Source organism: Miscanthus floridulus, chromosome 10, assembly GCF_019320115.1.
Source record: "Miscanthus floridulus cultivar M001 chromosome 10, ASM1932011v1, whole genome shotgun sequence".
Taxonomy (NCBI): Eukaryota; Viridiplantae; Streptophyta; class Magnoliopsida; order Poales; family Poaceae; genus Miscanthus; species Miscanthus floridulus.
In genome coordinates this window covers 37,154,834-37,171,230 of record NC_089589.1, presented here as the reverse complement: position 1 = coordinate 37,171,230, position 16,397 = coordinate 37,154,834, and the positions used below count along the sequence as shown (strand labels likewise).

The 16,397-nt window shown below is 48.7% G+C and overlaps 1 pseudogene; it reads right to left on the bottom strand.

Annotated features, from left to right (window-relative positions):
- Window positions 1-1,923: 1,923 nt before the first annotated feature.
- On the bottom strand, window positions 1,924-4,707 carry LOC136488417 (disease resistance protein RPM1-like; annotated as a pseudogene).
- Between the last annotated feature and the right edge of the window lie 11,690 nt (window positions 4,708-16,397).

The following is a 16,397-nucleotide window of genomic DNA, read 5'->3' as shown; positions in this document are numbered from 1 at the left end:
GATACTATTCATAATTTGTCAGCTTATGTGTGTGACTGATCTTTGGGCGCACATAAGATTTTGTATCCCATTTTATCCTTAAAATCGGGTGTGACAAAAAGTTCAGCAAATATTTCATACGTTTTTAAACTAGAACAAGTCTCTATGCTTTAAAAAGTCCCAAAAAGTTTCTAGAGATATATTGAGATACGAAAAATCTAAATAAAATATTTAGCTCCATGAAAAATAAAAAACATATCTAGAAAGATCTAGAAATATTCCTAAAACATCCTAATCATTGTATAAATATGTTTTAAAAATTTTGCTTAGCAAAAATATAAAATGCAACTAGCACGGATGTAACATACATTAATGGTAAATGCATTCATACTGGTTGTGTATTATTTTTGTTATGAAAAGTTTTCAAAGTAAGTTTGGATATCAATTAGAATGTTTTCGGAATTTTATAGATTTTTTATATTTCCATTTTTGTACAGCTAAATCTATTTTTAAGCATCCCAGATATTTTCATGAACTCTAAATAGTTTATTTGGATTATTCGTGTCTCAATATATATCTAGAATTTTTTCTTCATATTTTTTAAAAGCTTGGAGAAATTTTCCATTGTTTAAAAACCTTATCAAGTATTTACCTAAATTTTTGTAACTAAAAATTGATAAAACCATTGTTGGGGGAACATCCTTCGCTTGAGGCCCCATTTCACTAGCTCAGCTAATTGAGGTTTCTGGATGTGTCGACGCTCTTTGTTTCGTAGGGAATGGGAAACTCATCGTCGCAAAGACACCAAGAATGTGCAAAGCTTTTCCAACCCAATGGTACCGAGGAAGCTCTCTTCGCTCGGAATGAGGGAGGCATGGCGAAGCCCAAAGATCTCGTGCGAAGTCTACAATGTCGTGAAGGTCGCAGGCAGAATTCATGGGTGTGGTAACTAGGGCGATGCATCAAATGATCAAAGTGTCAATCTGGCGAAGGCTGGTGCGAGAGAGGCTACTGCCTGGTAGTCAAACCTGTCTTTGACTCGGTTGTAGTGAAATGGACCGTGATGCCCGCGCTAGTATAGAAATATTCTTGGCACCTTGAGTTCCATCCTGATTGAAATCTAGCATTTGCTAGAGATGCCAAAGCACTCTGATCTACTGCCACTTCTCCGAGTAGCTTTTATTTCCCAAACAGCTCCCTATGTGTTTACTCTTTGGCCTCATGAGTCATGAGACATGGCTGTAAGAAGAGCCACTACAATTTGGCTAACATTTAAGTTAAATGCATACTAAACATACATGGAGGTATTTAAAAAAACAATAAAAACAATAGATATAGATAAAAGTATATCTGTGATCGATGAGTTTATCACATTTGACGAGAGACTATAGAGTATCTTATGTATATTGTGTTAGGAAATAAAAAAAAAAAGAAAAAAAACATGCAAATTGAAGTAAGTAATTTTTATTAGTAGTAGGTATTAAGCATTAACATCTAATACTTATGCACAAGATTTTAGCCCGTGCAGGAGCATAGATCGATGGACTAGTATTTTTAAATTAACAGAAATCCCAATTCCCAAATGACATGTAGCTCCTAAATAAAAGAAATGTTTGCGCGTAATTTTCATGGTAATTTGCTTAAGTAAATATATATGTACAGACACACTCCATTCTTCAATCTGAAGCCATGCAGAATTTATGCCATTCCCTTCGCTGCTGGACGTGTCGATGTGTCACCTCAATCGCTAGCATAATACATGTTCAGCGACCAACGAACTGGACCTGAGGAAAGTAAAATCAACATGACATTTATGAGTGATCCTAGCATGCTGCCGCGCCCCAAAGGACCCCAAGAAAGCCACCAAAAAAAATACGTTAAAACAAAAGAAGCCACAAAAAACCATACCTCTTGTGCGTGGAATCTGGGAACAGTATCTAGACTTCAGCCAGCGAATTCATTCCCTTCGCTGGAAACAATTCTTCGCGTAAAGTTTTTCTCATTTGATATGATAGTAAACTTTCTAATGTGGCTAATCTTCATAAGTTCTTCCTCGCATTCATTTGCCAACTCTATAAGCTCAACTGCCGTATTTACCAAATGTAATTCATCAAGGATCGCAAGATACTTGAGGCCATGAGGGAGGCGCTTGAGTTCTAGGCACTCCACAAATCATAGCTTAGCAAGGCTTCCCAGTGCATCTTTTTCTATTTCAACTCGGTTGAGCTGTGGAGCACACCATACTCGTAATTCTTTCAGTCTTGGGAATGACTGCGAAGGAAAGCATAATGTCTGTTCATCATAAGCCTTGACAAGGGTAATTAAGCATAAACTACGCAACACCATGAGGGTAGGAAATGAATTCTCATCAAGTTTGGAGGACATCAGATAGAGTTGAGTGAGATTGTTAAGGTGCAACCAAGATGACAGAATATGAGGCATTCGTTTCTTTTTGAGCTTCCCTGTCAGTCCAAGTTTACAAAGACTTTCTGGTAAACAGAGTTCTTCCAGTGGCAATACCTCATTTGTATCTGACATACTAGTAATTGACAAACTGACAAGATTTCTCATCTTCAGAAGAGCATTCCTCAAGATTAATGAGTGTTCACTTGTAACATCGTCAACTGAAAATGTCCGTAACTCTGTCAAAGCTGCAACATCACATAGAGTCTCTGAGGTAGCTTTAACATTTTGCAGAGCATGCAGTCCTGTCAAGTTCTTTATGCCCCTAGGCATCTTCACTCCACGATTACGCGAGAAAGATCCTTCAGTGACCTTTACAGTTGCATATAGGTATCTAAGCTTTACCAGTTTAGCTACATCATTTGGTAAAGATAGCAGACAAGTAAACCATGTATCCAGTACTTCTAAGTTTGCTAATCTTCCAATGGCCTCTGGCAGAACCTCAATTTTGGTATTTCTAAGGACCCAAGAAACGCAGATTAAACAAGCTAAAGATCTCATTAGGCAGCACCTTGATTTCAGTACCTTGCAGATCCAAGTGTTGACAACAAAACTGAAGATGAAAGGATTGGCCTGAGCCGATCAATATCAACAAACCTTGTAAAAACATGTATTGGCGAAGATGTGTCGCACTGGATAGATTTAACAGTTCAATATTGGTGCTCTGTATTGACAGTCTACGTGTTCGGTGTACCAAAAAAGTCTCATTGCCCTCATAAACCTTACCAAAGCATTCTTTCTCTGCTTTTTCAATGGCAATATGGCGGATGACATCATGCATTCGGCAACATTTTACTCGTCCAAACTCATTGTTCATCACAACTTGTAGTAGGCTTCGGTTCACAAGATCATTCAAGTAGCCCTCTGCCACTTGTTCTAGTGTTTTATTTTCCTTTTTCTTGATGAATCCAGAAGTAATCCAATGCCTAATTAACCTCCTCCTCTTCAATTCATAATCCTCAGGAAATAGTGCACAATGCAAGAAACAATTCTTCAGATCATATTGAAGATCCTCCAAGCTGACTTTCAGAATTGTTTCAACACCAGGGATTGTGTTTCTAACCGACTGCAACTCTAACTCGTCGAACAAAATTTTCCATTCAGTGTACGTTGGGGGTTTACAGGATAGTAGTCGGCCTAAGCATGCAATCGCAATAGGCAAACCTTGACACTTTTGTAAGAACTTTGTGGCCAAATCCGATAACTCTGGAGGACACCTTTTATCATCCATTATCCCAAAAGGCTAACTTGCAAAATAGCATATAAGAGTGATGGTCTTGTAGCGGTTCCAGCTTCAATTGCACAGTTACTACTTGCCAAAGATGCAACTTCAGATAATCTTGATGTGAGAACAAATCGTCTAGTACAATTAGCAGGAAAACAGGCATGATATTGTTTATCCACAGCCTCTTTTTCCCAAACATCATCCAATACCAAGATAAACCTTTTACCTTCAAGATGTCTACGGATGACGTCAACTAATCTTCTCATATCCATAATGCTAGAATTGAACTGGCACGCGGAACTCTGTAGCAATTTTCTTCAGCAAGTCCTCAACTTTATAACTTTTGGACACAGTTACCCATGCAGATGCATCAAAATCTAATTTCACTCTCTTATAGACATGGTCAACTAAAGTAGTTTTGCCTACTCCAGCCCATCCCCCAAACTGTGGTGATTTTGGTGTTCCTTTGTTCCAAATCATCAACTAGCCACCCCTTGAGCTTGGCTGCATCATCTTCAATACCCACTAGTTCCTCTTCCCTTGCAAAACACGAAGCATGATTGGTATCTTCCCTTGCAAAATTATGGGCGCTTCCAGTATGTCTCCCTATTATAGGGAGTTACATAACGGTCCCTCCTTTTCACAGTGTCTTCAAGCTCGATATTGATATCACAAAGTTGGAGAGATAGGCGGCGCCAAACCTTGACTTGTTTTATCTTCTTCTTTATCCTGGCTGCAAATCCTCCATGTTTGTTGCCCTCAAGCTTGTACATGAACTCGTCAACAACATCCTCTATCCGGAAAGATAGTTCCCTGATAGTCTTGATGAAGATGCCCATGGTCTCATCAGTATCCATGAACTTCTCTGACTCACGCAAGTAGGCCTTCATGCTCTCCAACTCCCTCTCAGCTCTGCGGATCTCGCCAAAAAGATCCTTGAGGGCAGAAGTATTAAGCAGTGCTGCACCATAGGTTGCTGCTTCTTTTGCCAAGGCTGCACCTAGCTTGCCAATCAGTGCCCCGACAACAGCCTCAGCCATGGTAGCTGCGTTGCGTGCGCTTGCTTGAGTTCTTAGAGTGACAAAGTGTAAGCAAGACCGTGACCACCAAAGCTAAACCTGACAAATCAATTAAATTTTCAGAGTTTGTTTCAGGTTATCAATGGAAACTTTATTTGGAACCAACATTGAACAAACCGTGAGCTGCAAGGGGTTACCTGAACATTGGGTAAGCTAGAATACAGGCATGTAGTGCGGATCTGGCCTTGCTCTAGCCACTGTCAACCTCGTCGTCAGAGTTGGAGGAGTTGCATTCTGTGAGCAACGATGCTGCAAGGCCCAAGAACAGTGGCCAACGAATCAACTACCACCAAGGGATATGGTTCTTGCAGCTTCGTGGAAGGAAGGACGTGCAAATAAAGAAATATATAATGCACTGTATCTGACTTTGAGTCTTTGACAAAGCAAAGTCATAGATGAAGATTGCTGACTTCACGAGCCCCAAGTTGATCGTCGCGTTGTGCCAGCTGGACTCCACCTTGCTTGCTGCATACTCCGATTACTCCAAGAAGTCGCTTTCAAGGTTTGGTTCACGGGAATATAAATCCTAAATAATTTTTAAGTTGTTGTGTTTGAAAATGTAAAAATCATATGAATAAATTTGTCTTAAAATGTACTTTCATAAAAATATACATATACCCCTTTTCAATAAGTGAAATTTTATAGTGCTCGGAAAAAATTAAAGTCATCCATTTGGATAGATCAGAGATGTCTATAAAATAATAAGAACCAAGGTCGAGGAACTTAAGTTGTGGGCTGAAACAAAAAAAAAATATGGGTCCGGAGCCAAAAATATATGAGCAAAGAATTATTTCCAAAATAAATTTAAAAGATAGAATAGTACTTTCGCGTAGCCGCCTGTACACGCTCTCGTCTCTTCTTTCATGTACGACCGTGGGCGGCACGGCTTGCAAGGCTGGCGCCGAGTCTCCCTGGTGGATGGGCCCCGCAACTTGCTCCCTCTCCTAACACGGCATCTAGGGATTCTTGGCGGCCGCCGCGGCGAGCATCAGCCTGTTCGTTTGGCTGTGGCGTATCGTAAATGATCGTAAATTTTCAGTCGGAATAGTATTTCTCTCTCACATAAACCAGCCAGCAATACTTCTTTACGAACCAGCAACGATAGGGACCAGCCCACCGAATCGGCTGTATCTCCAGCCCACATGATCGCCGTACCGCAGATCGCCATCGATAAAAGATGCTGGTACAGATCCAATGCTTCGTGATGGATCGGTACTCCAAGTATCTGACAGCTTGAGAATTGCAAAACTCGTGCATCTGTGCATCAGTGCATGCCATGCGACAGTTCAAAACGGCTGTCGCCATGCTCCGGAGGTCTGAGGCTCTGAGCACAGCAGTGCCTGGCACCATGAACACGAGCACCAGTAGCAACGCCAACACCGTCGTCGTCGCAAGGCAAGACCCACGAGCCATCTATGGGATAAGAGCCAAGTGGTTACTAAAACGAGAGGCACACCTGGATATTTAGCTCCCAAATGGTTGACATCACAGATAACAAAAAAGGCTGATGTCTAGCTTTGGTGTAGTTGTTACGACTGGCGTCCCCTATGCCAGGCACAGACCTAACAGTGGCTAGGGAGCCGGCTCTTTTAAGAAGCTTAGAGCCCTAATTTATCGCTTATTTGGTATTTTCTTAGAGATAAATATAGTTCCTTAATTATAGCATCTATAGGGAAGGATAAATACTTGTAATCTGGGATGATTGGAAGATAAGCAAGACAAACATTATTTGCCCGGCCACAAGGGCCAAGGGCTGCATACGTGACTTCCTTGCCTCCCTGCCTCCTCTCACGCACAGCCCTAGGGCAGCAGCAGCGAACAACCCTTGCCTCTTCCTCTCGTCGCCACGGCACCACGCCGTCGCCGAGAGATCAGACCTCGCCCTCCTCTCTTCCATCCCTACAATCTCCGCAGCAACTCCGGTAGGACCTCACGTCCTATCAACCTAGTATCAGAGATGTCAGGCCCTAATCCCACCAACACCCTGCCGCCGACGCCGCCGATCACCTCCGCTGCCGCGGTGGTCACCACCTCGCCGCTGCCACCTGCCTCCGCGCCCGCTGCCTAGATGAAGCCTGCTGCACAGATGATGCCGAATCAGGTGGCTGCCGCCATCGGGGAGCTGACTCGCTCGGTGGCTGCCATCCAGTCCACAACCTGCTGCAACCACCCTACCAGCGGTGCTGCCGTATGGGATGCCCCACTCCAGCACGACGGGCGTTCCCATCCATCTCCTCCGGATGCCGCCTTCCCCTTCGCCGATTCCGTCGTGGGCTTTGGCCTCGACGACCAGCCCGGTGTACACCACGGCGACCTCTCTGGCTGTGACATCAGTAGTGCCACCGCCCACTACCACCGCTGTGGTCTTCCCCAGAGGACCATAGGCCGATGGTTTTTTCTATGAGGGTTCCGACGGCCTCCTCTTCTACGGACCTGGGCACCTAGGTGTGAGTGCCTCCCCGTCCACAGGTAGTGTTCCGGAGCCCTTCGTCTAGGGCGCGCATGGGGCCCCTCAGGGTGCTCACCCTCCGCGTTTCTACAAGCTCGAGTTTACAACCTACGACGGCTTCGAGGACCCCCTGAATTGGCTCAATCACTGTGAGCAATTTTTCCGGGGGCAGCGTACCCTCGCCTCAGATCGCACCTGGCTCGCGTCCTATCATCTGACTGGTGCGACCCATACATGGTATTACGCCTTGGAGCAGGATGAGGGCATGCCCACTTGGGACCGTTTCAAGGAGCTGTGCAATCTGTAGTTTGGGGCGACAGTTCGTAACACCCGACTGTCCGAACTCACCCGTCTTCCGTTCACCTCCACAGTGCAGGACTACTCGGCTCGCTTCAACGTCGTGCTCTGTCATGCCCGCAATCTCTCGGCCCCGCAGAAGGCTGAGCTGTTTGTGGGTGGCCTCCCAGAGCATACCAAAGTCGACGTGGAGCTTCGGGAGCCCCAGGACCTTCAGACGGCCATGCATCTGGCCAGGGCGTTCGAGTGCCGGGCTTACGCCACTAGGCCGGCCACAGGACAGCGTGGCGCTCGGCCACCCCAGCGGCCAGGTCTTCCAGCGCCCCCTCCAGTTGCTACCGGCGCGGCTGCTATTCCAGCAACAGCAGGGTCGGCATCCCCTGCTCGGCCTTTCCGCCGCCTGTCTCCAGCCGAGCAATTGGAGCGTCACCACCAGGGTCTCTGTTATAACTGCGACGAGCCGTATGTGCGCGGCCATGTGTGTCCATGGCTCTTTTATCTGGAGTCCACGGATTTTCTCGACGACGAGGTTCCCTCAGAGGTGGCTGCGGTAGCAGCCTTCTAGGAGGATGCCACACCTCAAGAGGTTGTTCCTGCCACCGTCCAGGAGCCCGCAGCCCAGCCCACCGTCTCCCTGTATGCGATCGCTGGCATCCGGACTGAGAATGCCATGCTCCTCCTGGTCCATGTTCATGGCCATCGTCTTGTGGCGCTCCTTGACTCCGGCTCGACGCACAACTTCATCAACGTCGACCTCATGCGCCGCCTACGCCTGTCCACCATGCTGCATCCTTCCATGCGGGTGCTGGTGGCTAACGAGGACCGTGTGCCCTGCAAAGGGGTCGCCCGTGATGTCGCTCTTGCCATTGGTGGGGAAGAGTTTACCATCAGCTGCTTCGGCATCAACCTTAGGGGTTTCGATCTCATCCTCGGCGTCGAGTACCTCCGCACCTTGGGTCCTATTCTTTGGGACTTTGAGGATCTGTGCATGGCATTCACCTGCGGTGGGCGGCGTATTCTGTGGAAGGGCATTGGCTCTCCCCGCGACGACATTCGGGAGCCAGCCACGCGGGCGGTCATGGCTGCCCCATCACAACCCCTGCTGGACCACCTCCTCCACCAGTTCGGGCCGATCTTCGATGAGCCGCAGGGGCTGCCACCAGCACGGCCATATGATCACCGCATCCACCTGCTTCCGGGCACAGCACCGGTCGCGGTTCGCCCCTACCGCTACCCACAGCTACAGAAGAACGAGCTGGAACGACAGTGTGCAGCCATGCTCGCCCAAGGCATCATCAGACCGAGCACGTCGCCGTTCTCCGCCCCCGTGCTGTTGGTGTGCAAGGCGGATAACTCCTGGCGTTTCCGCATCGTCTACCGCGCTCTCAACGCCAAGACATCTAAAGACAAGTTCCCGATCCCGGTGGTTGATGAGCTCCTCGACGAACTGCATGGCGCCAGGTTTTTCACCAAGCTCGACTTGTGCTCGGGTTACCATCAGGTGCGGATGCATCCTGACGACGTCGCCAAAACGGCGTTCCGCACACACCACAGGCACTTCGAGTTTCTGGTGATGCCATTCGGCCTCTCCAACGCTCCAGCAGCGTTCCAGGCCCTGATGAACGACGTGCTTTGCCCCTTCCTCCGCAGGTTCGTGCTGGTGTTCTTCGACGACATCCTCATTTTTAGCTCTTCATGGGCAGAGCACTTGCAGCACATCCGCATCGTCCTCGATGCGTTACAGGCGCACAGGCTCCACCTCAAGCGCTCCAAATGCTCATTTGGGGCCTCCTCGGTGGCGTACCTTGGCCATGTGATTTCAGCGGGTGGTGTCTCCATGGACGACGACAAGGTGGCCATTGTGGCGTCGTGGCCGACACCACGGTCAGCCCGTGGCCTGCGTGGCTTCCTAGGCCTCGCCGGCTACTATTGGAAGTACATCCGCGACTTCGGCGTCATCGCAGCCACGCTGACACGCCTCCTGCGCAAGGATGCGTTCGCTTGGTCCGATGAGGCGGACACGGCGTTCCAGGCGCTCAAGTGGGCTCTGTCTACAAGCCCTGTACTCTAGATGCCCGACTTCGCAAAGCAGTTCACCGTGGACTGTGATGCGTCTGGCGCGGTTCTCCACCAGGACGCCGGACCGCTCGCCTTCTTCAGCCGTCCGTTCGCTCCACGTCATCTCAAGCTCGCGGCTTATGAACGTGAGCTGATCGGGCTCGTCCAGGCCGTCCGCCACTGGCAGCCATACCTGTGGGGGCGTCACTTTTTGGTCCGCACGGATCATTATAGCCTCAAGTTTTTGCTGGACCAACGCCTCTCCACCGTGCCGCAACACCAATGGGATCAGAAAGTTGTTTGGGTTTGACTTCACCGTGGAATATCGCCCCAGACGGCTTAACACTGTGGCAGATGCTCTGTCCCACCGCGACGTCGAGGATGGAGCTGCTTCAGGGGCGGCTGCGCACTTGCTATCCACACCGACATTCGCCCTCCTCGACGACATCCGCGCGGCTACAGCAGCAGCCGGGGACGCTCAGCTTCTCCTTCAGCGCCTCCAGGAAGGGGCGTTGGCCGTACCCTGGCGCATCGACGACGGTCTCCTTCTCCACGGTGCTCGCATATTCGTGCCAGCTTATGATGACCTGCGCCACCAGGTGCTCCTCCTGGCTCACTCGGCGGGCCACGAGGGAGTCCAGAAGACGCTCCATCGCCTGCGCTCGGACTTCTACATCCCCGACGACCGCGCTCTTGTCAAAGACTTCGTGCGGGCGTGCGCCATGTGTCAGCGGAACAAGACGGAGTCCCTGCAGCCCGCCGGATTATTGCAGCCCCTCGACGTTCCGTCCTAGGTTTGGGCGGACATCTCGATGGATTTTATCAAGGGCCTACCCAAGGTCGGCGGCAAATCCGTCATTCTCACGATGGTCCAATGAAATCTAGAACTAAGCTATACATGATCCAATGAGTATGAAATTTTTACTATAGTTCGATCGTATAATAATTAGCCCACTATAAAAATTTCATCACAATTGGACCATAGAAACTACAGCTATGAATTATTCTAATTAATTATAGAAAAGTGTAGATCTAAAGCCACAACAAAAACTTTGTAGTAAAGCATACCATATTATATGTTCACTGTGTAGATCTACTCATGTGGAGTCCAACAAAATTGGATTTTCCATTTTATGACTTTTTTATGATTTACTATGATTTTTCAAAAATTCAACCGAAATAAATAAAAAAGAAAAAGAGAAAACCGCCTTCAAAACTGCTTATAACAGGATCAGGGAGGTAAGATGAACGGTTTTAAAAGTTAGAGGGGGTGTTTTGCCGGGTTTTGGAGTTCAGCGAGGAAAAGCGGACTTTCGCGAAAGTAGATGGAGGCAATGTGGACTTTTTCCTATTCGTTTCGTTCAACTAGCTGCTGGTCCTACTCTTACACAATGTCCATGGTGCGTTAGGTTGCGCGCGACCCCTACAGCCCACGACTTTTTTAGGTTTGGCGACATGGCCCAGCTAGCGATAATCACGTGATTTGCTAAAAAAGCAAATAATTACGTGAAGAAAAAAAGTTAATTCTACCTTTTTTTTAGAATTATACAGTACAACTTAGACGTCCACACACGCACGCACACTCATCTATATGAACACACATACGCAAACCCTACCCATATGAGTACCTCCAAAGGACTTAGCCGGCTTAACTATTGTTGTAGTTTGATTTTTCTTGTTCAATTCTAAAACTAGACATTTCATTCCTCAAACTCTCAAAATCTTTTAAATTGTCTCCTTGCTCTGGTACGGAGTGGTTTTATACCTTTTTAAGTTAAAAAAAGTTTAGTAAATAGTAGAAACGTTTTTAAACCACAGAACATGTCTCTAGGCTTTAAAAAATATACAAAAAAGGATAAAAACAAGCATTTTACGACGAACGCTTTGCCGAAGTGATGATTTGTTATATTTGTCTTACATGCTATCGGTGTGAGAAAACCATGTCCAGTGTCTATAGTCAGGTAATGAGGTCGAGGTGCTCAATGTAGGATGACTCCAAAAGGACACCACGGGCATGTTTGTTTCCTTGGACGGGGTGCGTGCCAGGCCCGGCTGCTGCAGGCGCTCCTACTTGTTTCCCTGGCCGACACCACCAGACCAGCTCGCACGGGCATCAAAGCATCCTCCAGCTGGGCCGTGCAGAAACGAAAACCGCCTTCTTTCTCGTGGGCTTGGCGCGCTCATTTACATTATGTCATTTCATTTTTGCTCTCCTCCCTAGGTGGCTCTCGTCGCCTCGCACGCTAGGGTCCCCCCCATAGGCGGCTCCGCGCGGCTTCTGCCCCCTATTCTTCCTCGCTCCCTCGCTCTTCCACTCATCCACCCTCATGGACCGGCGGTGTGTGGTGGCGGTGCGGGTGAAGGTGCTCCGCGGCGTCGCGACTCGGTTAAGTCTCTTCGTCCGCCTCACTGACAGTGCGAGGGTGTGGCTCTTCCTCCACCACTCTGGGTGGCGCGGCTCTTCTTCCACTCCTATGAATCGTGTGGCGGTGCTACTCTGTAGTTGAGGAGATCTGCTTCCTCCTCGCCGTGTTCTTCCACTGCTCCTCTCGCCGCTCAAAGAAAGGTGAAATCCACCCGTACTTCTTTGATTTTGCGCTAGAATGTGTCGCTTTTTTGTGCTGATTTGGTTGAGGTACCTTCAGATCCATTGAGTTCTTTACTGGATGTTCTCAAATCTGTGCATGAGCTTTGTGAATACTGGACTTCTCGCCTAGGGTTTCAGATATAGTGGCCAATTAGGGTTTACCGTACATAGGCTCATGTTCTTGCTTTATCTATGAGTTCACTTTGTCAGTTACGGTACTGTACATGTGCTTCATGTTCTTGCTTGGTCTGTGAGTTCGTTTTGTTAGTTAGAGTGCTCTATACATGTCCTTGCTTCGTCTGTGAGTTTATTTTGTCAATTAGGGCTTTCTATACATGCCCTTCATGTTCTTGCATCATCTTTGAGTTCATTTTGTCAGTTATGATTAACTATACATGTGCTTCATGTTTTTGCTTCATCTCTGTGATGAATTTATCTGTTTTTTTTTTGCCCATGATGAAAGGACAGAGGCACTTGGCTGCTAGCTACTCTCTATCCTCATCCTACCGGTCGCGCGGGTTGCCTCCTGGCAAGCGGGCCTCGGACCTATAGAGCAGGCCGTGCTTATCAGGCCAACCCGACTCAAAAATCGGCCTGGCATGTTGTGCCATGGCTAAGCACGAAGCCCTATTCAACACGACTCGATGGCCTGCGTGCCATGCCTGGCCTGGCCTCGTCGGGTAGCCCTGTTCGTTTCGCTGAAAGTTGGTTTATGCTGATTTGTTGTAGAGAAAAACATTGTTCGTTCGTTAAAAAGTACTATTAAAGTAGTGCCGAAGAACTAGGCGAGTGCTTTTACCGGAACCATGCCCTAGGTTCCATATTCCCTAAACCAAATGCTACTAAATAATAATAAAAACAGCAGTAGTACATATTGTATACTGTATCTACCCCACCCTATAATACACCAGTTAGAATAAATCTACAGCCACACAACAAATGTCAGTTATAACCTATGCTATATCCACACCCATGAATGCACCTAGAAAATATAACACCATCAAAACGGATGCACCAGATTATCTCTTAGTCATTCTCTCTCATTACTCATCCAAATCCGACGGCTCATGTTTAATGTGTCTGCCCTCCATCGCCCTCCCGCGGACCTCCGCCCGCGCCCAGCGCCCGTGTCGACGAAATATGGTCGGCAGTCCATCTAAGGGTATGCCCATGATGGTAGATTGTCGATAGACGGTGCGTGTAATCAGGAACCAGATGGTTACAGAGGCACAAGACACAAGATTTATACAGGTTCAGGCTGCCAGTGTGGCGTAAAACCCTACGTCCTGTGCTCTGTTATTTGCATTGATCTGGGGTGAGATCTGTTATGATATGTATGATCTGGATGATCTGTCCTCTAGGGGACCCTTGCCCCTCCTTATATACTCCGAAGGGATAAGGTTACAAGTAAAGTATCATATTTGGTACTATTACAATATCTAGTACAACTTGTAATCTTGACGTGCACGCCTCGATCTTATGGCCGGGCCACCTCTGATGGTGCGGCCCATGTCTTGTCTTGAGGATACCGGGGCCATACCCCCACAGCTAGTCCCCGAACGCATTGTATCCTTCGAGTAGCGTCGTCTTGAGCTTGCCAGAAGGATGTAAGGGGCTCAAGATAAAATTTGAAAAATATTTCCCTCGAAGTGTGCCCACTTTGACTCTGAGTCAAAAAGAGACACCATCGTCCTTGTAGAATCGGAGGTGTTTGAACCATCAGAGCGAGCACATTCACCGCAAGGTGAAGTGTGCCCACTTAGTCCCCGATCCTGGTAGTAGGTGACGTAGGCACGTGGTGCCAGGGTCTAAAAAGAATTCCCAGTTAAGTTGAGAATCCAATCGTCGTACAGGCGATACAAGATGCACTGGCAGGTGCATCGTACCGATGTAGTCCCCGAGCTTGCTGGAAGGCGAGGTATGAGCCTTGTAGCAAGGTCTAAACGAGAAAGAATATCCCAACTGTATGCGAGTCGCCAGTCGCATGTAGTTGAAACGCAAAGTCCCCGAGCTGTGGTCGGAGAGTGGTCGAGGCAGTCCCCGAGCACAGGTCAAGGGGTGAGCGGCAGAGTCCACGAGCTGTGGTCGGAGAGTTGTCGAGGCAGTCCCCAAGCATAGGTTGAGGGGCGAGCGGCGAAGTCCCCGAGCTGTGGTCGGAGAGTGGTCGAGGCAGTCCCCGATCACAGGTCAAGGGGCGAGCGGCGAAGTCCCCGAGCGTAGCTCGAGATCCCTGCAATATAAATACATAGAATGGTAGTACATGGTGTACAAAATAATAAATTATGGAGAAAAATCAGCGGTGAAGAAATAGCGTATGACGCTCAATAGTCATTTGCAAATGAGCATGATGTGATAAAGCAGTTAGTGCTTTGTAAACATCAGTGTTAATATGAAGTTTGTGTTTATACTTAATATAAACCGCCCGACCAGTTAGTATGTAGCTGAGCCTCCAGCCCTAGCTAGCTTCACTGTAGCATGGAGCGCGGAGCCCGTGTGCATGTAGGAAGGTGTCGCTAAGGAGCCGCTGCCGACGACCCGTAACGCAGAGGGCGGACGCTCATACACATGTGGAGAGAGCCGGTAGACAGGGCCGTTTCTGGAGACATCGAGCGTCAACATGACTGATCGAGGATTTGCATTAAGTATAGTTGTATGTTATCTTTTAAGATGGTATAATGGACAAACATTATTTGAAGAATAATCACGACGAGGACGTTGTGGAGAAACGTCGTAATGAAAATTATATTAAATATAAATATTAGAAGTATACTTATCTTTGGATATAAATCTGGTCAGTGGTGATGAAGTTGTCTGGTCCTCAAGCTTTCTGACCTGTCGTCATGATGATGGTCGCGGTTGTCGTAGCGCCATTCTTCGCGGTGATCATCATTGCGACGTGGTTTGGTGGTCGTCGATCTGGTCGTGGTCGACGTGGTCAGAGCTCGGCAGAGCCGCTCGGGACATGGTCGACGTGGTCCATGGTCGATGTGGTCGGAGTTCGGCGGAGCCGCTCGGGACGTGGTCGACGTGGTCGGAGCTCGGCGGAGCCGCTCGGGACGTGGTCTGTGGTCGACATGGTTGGAGCTCGACGTCGCTCGCTGGTCGGCTCGACGTAGCTTGCTCAGCGGATCGACGCGGCTCGCCGACGGCCCGGTGTGGCTCGCTTTCTTCCTTGGATGGATGGGTACACGGCGAGTCATTGTCGCAACGAAGTTGGGTCGTCGCGGAAGACGTTGATGAAGAGAATTCCCATCGGGTTCGTCGAAAGATCAGCACGCACAAACCCTAAAAGGGGACCCCTACCTGGCGCGCCACTGTCGACGAAATATGGTCGGCAATCCATCTAAGGGTATGCCCATGATGGTAGATTGTCGGTAGACAGTGCGTGTAATCAGGCACTAGATGGTTACAGAGGCACAAGACACAAGATTTATACAGGTTCAGGCCGCCAGTGTGGCGTAAAACCCTACGTCCTGTGCTCTGTTATTTGCATTGATCTGGGGTGAGATCTGTTATGATCTGTATGATCTGGATGATCTGTCCTCTAGGGGACCCTTGCCCCTCCTTATATACTCCGAAGGGACAAGGTTACAAGTAAAGTATCCTATTTGGTACTATTACAATATCTAGTACAACTTGTAATCTTGCCGTGCACGCCTCGATCTTATGGGCCAGGCCACCTCTGATGGTGCGGCCCATGTCTTGTCTTGAGGATACCGGGGGCCATACCCCCACAGCCCGCGCCCACGTCCGCTTACCATAGGGCACGGTTCGATTCCTCAGCGGCTCAGTCCGTCTCTTTTTTGCGGAAAGAAAAAAAATAATATCGCCTCTCCCTCTCTCTCTCTCCCGAGGCGGCGGCAGGCATAGGGTCATCTCCGTCTTCCCCGGCGGCGTCCCGGCAAGCGCCCCTCCAAGGTCACGCGCAGACTCCATCTTCCCCAACGGGTGAGTTGCGCCACCAGGTACGCCCGCCCCTTGGTCGCCCCTTCTAGTTGTGCCAAACCGAGCACCCAAACCCTAACTTACTATTTGTGCTCGGATCTGATCTGACTACCAGGGCAGGGCGCGAGGCCGCCAGGGGTGTGGCTGGACGGGCCTCCATCGTGGCTGGTGGCGCAGCCCCCTAGCCGCGGCAACTGCTGGCCTAGCTGGGGCGCACCTCCCCTGGCCGCGGCAGCTGCTGGCCTGGCTGGGGCGTAGCCGCCGGGGGCGCTGCCTGCCTGGGGCGCTGCCATAGTTGCCAGCCACACCCGCAAG